The following is a 9,156-nucleotide window of genomic DNA, read 5'->3' as shown; positions in this document are numbered from 1 at the left end:
CAACCACCGGCAGAACAGATCTGGGACGGAAATGCAGGCCCTGTGAGTAAAGGGTTTGCCTGAGGCAGTACCGGCCTGGGTGGAGCACAGGGACTAGAAAATGCACATGCAGTGCCAGCTGACTCCCAGGGCAGGGCTGACCCAGAGGACCACTTTACTGAGCCTGAGACGCACCCGGCCACGAGAGGATCATAAGCCTAGACAAAGGAGGGCAGGAGGCTAGAACTGGCAGCTAATCATGCTGAGAATACAAACCTGCAGTAGCAAAGACAGGGCCTGAGGTACAGGTTCTGTGAACTCAACACAGCTTCTCTTCTGCAGGGGAATTTAGCTGGGACAGAAACAACTTCCGCAAAGTTGTTCTGTTCTGTCAGTAACATCAATCAGGGCGGGGCTGGAACTGAGTAAACACCCCCAACCTCCATCGAGCGCCTGAGGTTGTCAAGCCTCACTTCCCCCTGCCTGATAGAGGCAGAGAGCAGTGGCCTGGCTGAGGAGACATGGATTTCCTTGTGATTCAGGCAGGTGCAAACCCCTGGAGTATCTTCTCATTGGAGGCAACTGTGTCACAGCCCTACGGGGTTATCAGTGACAGGGTGTGACAGAGGTGCAAGTTGGGGAAGGAGGCATCAATCTTCCCAGACTAATCTATTTGCTCGGTGGGTCTTCCTGACCTCACGGAGCACCGGAGCAAGTCATAAGTTGTCAGCAGACCCCTGCGATCTAGTTGCCAGAGACCTTTTAAACTCTCCCACCTGAGACAGGTGCTGACTGACACAATTGATTTGGACCTTGGGAACAGAGCCAATCACCCGAGGACTATCCAAGTGGTGCCCTGGGTGTGTGGTTGTAGGAAGTTTTGATTTTCCTTTTTCAATTGTTGCCTGTGGTGGGCGGGGTGACTTAATTGCTGGTATTTCTCCACAGCTGAGACTTCAACCCAGAGTAACTGTTTCACTAGAGTCAGACAGAGAGCAGCTGAAAACAAGACAAAGCCACTTAGCCCCACCACACCAAGCAGGTCCCCAGTTTCTCAGGCCATAGCACTGTAGGGGTTCTCAGCAAAGCTCCAGGGGAAAAGGTACAGACAGTAGTCCCAGATTTTGGACAAAAGGCTGGTTAATCACTACTCCTGGAGCCCTGAGTCCAACTTTTCTTTATCCAATCATTTAGTCAAACAGTGTAAAATAATCATGGGGCAGAATCAGCAGAAAAACTCTGGTAACATGAATAACCAGAGTAGATCAACCCCACCCCCCCAAGGAAAGATATGGCAGATGTAACTGAAGATCCATTCATAAACAGATGGCCAAGATGTCAGAAATTGAATTCAGAATTTGGATTGCCAACAAAATTAATAGCATGGAGGAAAATTTGGAATTAGAAATTCGAGGAGAAATTCAAAAGTTATCTCAAGAATTCAACAAATAAATTTAAAGACAAAACCATCAAATATTTTGACACATTGAAGCAAGAATTTGCAGTCCTTAAAGATCTGAAAAAACACAGTAGAATCCCTCAGTAACAGAGTGGAGCAAGCAGAAGAAAGGATTTCTGACTTTGAAGACAAAGCTTTTGAACGCTCCCAAACTCTCAAAGAGGAAGAGAAATGGAGAGAAAAAATGGATCATTCTCTCAGCAAGCTCTGGGATAATTCACAGAAGGCTAATATCGGCCTAATTGGAATCCATGAAAGTGATGAAGTGGCTTCGCAAGGCACAGAGGACCTTCTCCATGAAATTATGAAAGAGAATTTTCCAGACATGCCAAGAGATTCTGAAATTCAGATACCAGACAATTTTGGAACCCCAGCACAACTCAACCCAAATTAGACATCCCCCAGGCATATCATAATTAACTTCACTAAAGTTAATATGAAGGAGAAAATTCTGAAAGTAGCCAGACGTAAGAAAACAATTACATACAAAGGGAAAATATTAGAATAACTGCAGATCTCTCTGCTGAAACTTTTCAAGCCAGAAGAGGGTGGTCATTGACTTTTAAAATCCTAAAACAAAATAACTTTCAACCCCAAACAACTTTCAATCCTGTATCTGGCTAAACTGAGTTTCATTTATGATGGAGAAATTAAATACTTTAATGACATTCACATATTGAAAAATTTGCCATAACCAAACAAGCTAATGACCAGCCCAATGCTCTACCACAAAAGTAAACTCACTCAGAAACTTTTGATCAAACTCCAACTTCCACAGTGGCGAAAGAATTAAAAATGTCCACTGGACTTTCGAAAAACTCAATACCCCAAATCTTACCAGACTTATCTATATTCTCCATTAATGTGAATGACTTAAACTGTCCTCTAAAGAGGAACAGGTTGGCTGCTGGATATAAAAACTCAGGCCAGATATTTGCTGCATGCAAGAATCACATCTTACCTTAAAAGATAAATATAGACTTAGGGTGAAAGGATGGTCGTCCATATTTCAGGCAAATGGTAATCGGAAAAAAGCAGGTGTTGCAATTCTATTTGCAGACACAATAGGCTTTAAATCAACAAAAGTAAGGAAGGATAAGAATGTTCACTTCATATTTGTTAAGGGTAATACTCAATATGATGAGATTTCAATTAACATTTATGCACCCAACCAGAGTGTGCCTCAATTTATAAGATAAACTCTAACAGACATGAGCAACTTGATTTTCTCCAGCTCCATAATAGTCAGGGATTTCAACACTCCTTTGGCAGTGTTGGATAGATCCTCCAAGAAGAAGCTGAGCAAAGAAATTTTAGATTTAAGCCTAACTATCCAACATTTGGATTTAGCAGACATCTACAGAACATTTCATTCCAACAAAACTGAATACACATACTTCTCATCAGCCCATGGAACATACTCCAAAATTGATCACATCTTAGGTCACAAGTCTAACCCCAGTAAATTTAAAGAAATAGAAATTAGGGCGGCGCCTGTGGCTCAGTCGGTAAGGCGCCGGCCCCATATACCGAGGGTGGTGGGTTCAAACCCGGCCCCGGCCAAACTGCAACCAAAAAATAGCCGGGCGTTGTGGCGGGCGCCTGTAGTCCCAGCTACTCGGGAGGCTGAGGCAAGAGAATCGCTTAAGCCCAGGAGTTGGAGGTTGCTGTGAGCTGTGTGAGGCCACGGCACTCTACCGAGGGCCATAAAGTGAGACTCTGTCTCTACAAAAAAAAAAAGAAAAAAAAAAAAAAGAAATAGAAATTATTCCTTGCATCTATTCAGACCACCATGGAATAAAAGTTGAACTCAGTAACAACAGGAATCTGCATACTCATACAAAAACATGGAAGTTAAATAACCTTATGCTGAATGATAGCTGGGTCAGAGATGAGATTAAGAAGGAAATTGCCAAATTTTTGGAACAAAACGACAATGAAGACACGAATTATCAGAACCTCTGGGATACTGCAAAGGCAGTCCTAAGAGGGAAATTTATAGCACTGCAAGCCTTCCTCAAGAGAACAGAAAGAGAGGAAGTTAACAACTTAATGGGACATCTCATGCAACTGGAAAAGGAAGAACATTCCAACCCCAAACCTAGTAGAAGAAAAGAAATAACCAAAATTAGAGCAGAATTAAATGAAATTGAAAACAAAAGAATTATACAACAGATCAATAAATCAAAAAGTTGGTTTTTTGAAAAGGTCAATAAAACCTTTAAAAAGTAGATAAACCTTAGGCTAACCTAACCAGGAAAAAAAGCGTAAAATCTCTAATTTCATCAATCAGAAATCACAAAAACAAAGTAACAACAGACTTCTCAGAAATCCAAAAAATCCTTAATGAATATTACTAGAAACGTTATTCTCAGAAATATGAAAAGCTGAAGGAAATTGACCAATACTTGGAAGCACCTCACCTTCTAAGACTTAGCCAGAATCAAGTGGAAATGTTGAACAGGCCTATATCAAGTTCTGAAATAGCATCAAACATAAAAAATCTCCCTAAAAAGAAAAGCCCAAGACCAGATGGCTTCACGTCAGAATTCTACCAAACTTTTAAAGTGGAACTAGTACCTATATTACTCAACCTGTTCCAAAATGTAGAAAAAGAAGGAAGACTACCCAACAAGTTCTATGAAGCAAACATCACCCTGATCCCCAAACCAGGAAAAGACCCAACAAGAAAAGAAAATTATAGACCAATATCACTAATGAATATAGATGCAAAAATATTCAACAAGATCCTAACAAACAGAATCCAACAACACATCAAACAAATTATGCATCATTACCAAGTCAGTTTTATCCTAGGGTCTCAAGGCTGGTTCAATATACATAAATCTATAAATGTAATCCAGCACATAAACAAATTAAAAAACAAAGACCATATGATTCTCTCAATTGATGCAGAAAAAGCTTTTGATAATATCCAGCATCCCTTCATAATCAGAACACTTAAGAAAATCGGTATAGAAGGGACACTTCTTAAACTGATAGAGACCATCTACAGCAAACCCACAGCCAATATCCTATTGAATGGAGTTAAATTGAAATCATTTTTACTCAGATCAGGAACCAAACAAGGTTGCCTGACAAGGTTGCCCATTGTCTCCACTGCTCTTTAACATTATAATGGAAGTTTTAGCCATCGCCATTAGGGAAGAAAAGGTGATCAAGGGTATCCATATAGGGTCAGAAGAGATCAAACTTTCACTCTACGCAGATGGTATGATTGTATATATGGAAAACACCAGGGATTCTACTACAAAACTTTTAGAAGTGATCAAGGAATACAGCAGCTCTCAGGTTATAAAATCAACATTCATAAATCGGTAGCCTTTATATATACCAACAATAGTCAAGCTGAAAAAACAGTTAAAGACTCTATTCCATTCACAGTAGTGCCAAAGAAGATGAAATATTTGGGAGTTTATCTATTGAAAGACATGAAAAATCTCTATAAAAAGAACTATGAAACTGTAAGAAATAGCTGAAAATGTTAACAAATGGAAAAACATACCATGCTCATGGCTAGGAAGAATCAACATTGTTAAAATGTCCATACTACCCAAAGCAATATACAATTTTAATTCAATCCCTATTAAAGCTCCACTGTCATACTTTAAAGATCTTGAAAAAAAATAATACTCCGTTTTATATGGAATCAGAAAAAACCTCGAATAGCCAAGACATTACTCAGAAATAAACAGAAAGCAGGAGGAATCACGCTACCAGACCTCAGACTATGCTATAAATCAATAGTGATCAAAACAGCATGGTACTGGCACAAAAATAGAGGTAGATGTATGGAACAGAATAGAGAACCAAGAGATGAACCCAGCTCCTTACCATTATTTGATCTTTGACAAGCCAATTAAAAACATTCAGTGGTGAAAAGATTCCCTATTTAACAAATGGTGCTGGGTGAACTGGCTGGCAACCTGTAGAAGACTGAAACTGGACCCACACCTTTCACCATTAACTAAGATAGACTCTCACTGGATTAAAGAGTTAAACTTAAGGCATGAAACTATAAAAATACTAGAAGAGAGTGCAGAGAAAACTCTTGAAGAAATTGGTCTTGGTGAATATTTTATAAGGAGCACCCCACCCCCACCCCGGGCAATTAAAGCAGCTTCAAAAATACACTACTGGGATCTGATCAAACTAAATAGCTTCTGCACAGCCAAGAACTGTAGGATAATATTTATAAATAAACATATCCTACATCAAGCACACAAAGTGAACTCAGTGTGAGCTTAAAATGACTTGCTATTCTTCCAGAGGCTTAAGGGACCTGGGCCCCCCTGGGACACACACAGAGTTGGCTTACCTGGAGTTAAAAATTCCATAAGCCCATTCTCTGAAGCTGTGCACCCCGTGAAGCCTGAGGTCAAAGGGCATGCTGCCCTTCCTCAGAGATACGGGCCAGAGGGTTGATGTATGTTAACAACATATTTTCAGAGGTCTATAAGTGCTCTGCCCTGAGAAAAAAACACAGTCATTACTTTATACTGAGTAAACTGAGTGAACACTTGAAGATATTCTTCCATTAACTCTGTTCCCCTGTGGCTACTTTCTTCTTTATGATATCTATTTAGATACCTACCCAGAGATTACTCAGTGTCTAGAAGAAGATGTTTACTACAAAAGTGATTATATTAATGTGATAACAGGATATTTCCTTTCAAGTTGATTTCAGATAAGTAAAATGAGGTAATAGTGAAACTAACTGATAATAGATTAAGTGTGTACGTGAGTAGAAAAGTATAAAATCAAACCCCTAAACAAAGAACTTAGCTACACGCCATCCCATCCCGTGTAGTCTGTTTCTTGACTTAATAATTACAGGAACGAGTTTACACCCATGACAAAACTACTGTTCGTTTGCATCTTCGGTCATGCAACAAGAACACAGTAAATAAAGCAAGAAGACAGCCCTGAGAATGGGAGTAGATATTTGCAGGTTATGTCTCTGACAAAGGTTTAATTACCCGAATCCACAGAGAACTCAAATGTATAAGCAAGAAAAGAACAAGTGATCCCATAGCAGGCTGGTGAAGGGACTTGAAGAGAAACTTCTCTGAAGAAGACAGGCACACGGCCCACAGACACATGAAAAAAATGCTCATCATCCTTAATTATCAGAGAAATGCAAATCAAAACTACTTTAAGATTATCAGCTAACTCCAGTAAGATTAGCCCATATCACAAAATCCCAAGACCAGAGATGTTGGCGTGGATGTGGAGAAAAGGGAACACTTCTACACTGCTGGTGGGAATGCAAATTAATACATTCCTTTTGGAAAGATGTTTGGTGATCACTTAGAGATCTAAAAATAGATCTGCCATTCAATCCTATAGTTCTTCTACTAGGTATATACCCCGAAGACAAAAAATCACATTATAACAAAGATATTTGTACCAGAATGTTTATTGCAGGCTGATTCATAATTGCTAAGTCATGGAAAAAGCTCAAGTGCCCATCGATCCATGAATGGATTAATAAATTGTGGTATATGTACACCATGGAATAATTATGCAGCCTTAAAGAAAGATGGAGACTTTACCTCTTTCATGTTTACATGGATGGAGCTGGAACATATTCTTCTTAGTAAAGTATCTCAAGAATGGAAGAATACTTCTTAGTAAAGTATCTCAAGAGTGAAAGCCCTACATGAAACTAATTTATGGCTTTCATATGAAAGCTATAACCCAGTTATAACCTAAGAATGTGGGGAAGGGGAAGAGGGAGGGGAGGGAAGGGGGAGGATGGGTGGAAGGAGGGTGATTGCTGGGATTACACCTGTGGTGCATCTTACAAGGGTACATGTGAAACTTAGTAAATGTAGAATATAAATGTTTTAATATAATAATTAAGAAAATGCCAGGAAGTCTATGTTAACCAGTGTGATGAAAATATGACAAATGGTCTATAAAACCAGTGTATGGTGCCTCATGATTGCATTAATGTACACAGCTATGATTTAATAATAATAATAATAAAAAGATTGGTATGATTTGAAGGCACCTGCTATGTTCAATATAAGAAATTTTGGGAAAACACTAGTCACCAGGACTCAAGGAACCAAAATTGCATCTGATGGCCTCAAAGGTCATGTGTTTGAAGTGAGTCTTACTGATCTGCAGAATGAAGAAGTTGTATTTAGAAAATTCAAGCTGATTACTGAAGATGTTCAGGGCAAAAGCTGCCTGACTAACTTCCATGGCATGGATCTTACCCGTGACAAAATGTGTTCTATGGTTAAAAATGGCAGACTATGATTGAAGCTCATGTTGATGTTAAGACTACCGATGGTTATTTGCTTCGTCTGTTCTGTGTTGGTTTTACTTAAAAAACACAACAATCAGTTACAGAAGACCTCTTACGCCCAGCACCAACAGGTTCGCCAAATCCGGAAGAAAATGATGGAAATCATGACCAGAGAGGTGCAGACCAATGACTTGAAGGAAGTTGTCAGTAAATTGATTCCAGATAGCATTGGAAAAGACATAGAAAAGGCATGCCAATCTATTTATCCTCTCCATGATGTCTTCGTTAGAAAAGTAAAAATGCTGAAGAAACCCAAGTTTGAGTTGGGAAAACTCATGGAACCTCATGGTGAAGGTAGTAGCTCTGGAAAAGCTACTGGAGACGAGACAGGTGCTAAATTTGAACAAGCTGATGGATATGAACCACCAGTCCAAGAATCTATCTAAAATTCAGGCTTTTAATAATGACAAATACTCTGGAGAGCCACTGCATCTAGGTGTCCTAGCCAATTTGAAGATCCTGAAGCTTCCTGTGTGGAAATCATTTTTTGGCTGCCTTCTGAAAAATATTCAAGTCAACCACATCGCTGTCCCTGTCACCAAAGCCGTGGAAGTCCAGGGAGCTGCCAGTCTGAATGGCCGTCCTGACCACTAATTCAAGCCATTTCACAGCAAGGAAATTTACTTTCAGAAGCATTGATTACTCAATGCACCTCCCTCCCCCTCCCAAGAGACCACCCAGATGGGTTTAATAGAAACCCTAATTTTGAATCCCAGCCACCGATAGCCATCATTTTGGCATTTGGTGCTACCTATGTACTTTACACAAAAATCCTATTTCTTGGAAAAGATAAATTGTTATTCAAATATGCACAAAACACTTTCTGATAATATTAATTCCCACTAAATATTAAATCTCTTTTAAAGAACATTAAAAAATAAATAAATAAATAAAAATAATGACAAATAAAGAATCCTATTTGTGATTTAAAAAAAAAAAAAACCTCTGTGAATGAAAATTGTCTAAGGGACCTATTGTCTCCTATAAAACTGCAGGTCTGGACCAGGTGATGCAGCAGGCCCCTTTGGGGTTATAAATATTTATAGATTTTTTAGATAACCTTACTTTTTTTTTTTTGAGACAGTCTCACTATGTCACCCTCAGTAGAGTGCTGTGGCATCCCAGCTCACAGGAACCTCAAACTCTTGGGCTTAAGCGATTCTCTTGCCTCAGCCTCCCAAGTAGCTGGGACTACAGGCCACAATGCCCGGCTATGTTTTGGTTGCAGTTGTCATTGTTGCTTAGAAGCCCAGGGCTGAGTTTGAACCCTTTACCCTAGGTGTATGTGGCGGGTGCCTTTGCCGACTGAGCTACAGGCACTGCCCAAGGTAAACACCTTTTCTTTGAATTGGAATTACTATCCAGAAATCAGACTCTC

General features: G+C 39.6%; 1 pseudogene; it reads left to right on the top strand.

Annotated features, from left to right (window-relative positions):
- The first annotated feature begins 7,465 nt into the window (after window positions 1–7,465).
- LOC128592033 (40S ribosomal protein S3a-like) lies at window positions 7,466–8,164 on the top strand (annotated as a pseudogene).
- Window positions 8,165–9,156: the final 992 nt, after the last annotated feature.

Source organism: Nycticebus coucang, chromosome 8 (assembly GCF_027406575.1).
Source record: "Nycticebus coucang isolate mNycCou1 chromosome 8, mNycCou1.pri, whole genome shotgun sequence".
NCBI lineage: Eukaryota > Metazoa > Chordata > Mammalia > Primates > Lorisidae > Nycticebus > Nycticebus coucang.
The sequence above is the reverse complement of the archived record's forward strand: the minus strand, read 5'-3'. Positions and strand labels throughout refer to the sequence as shown.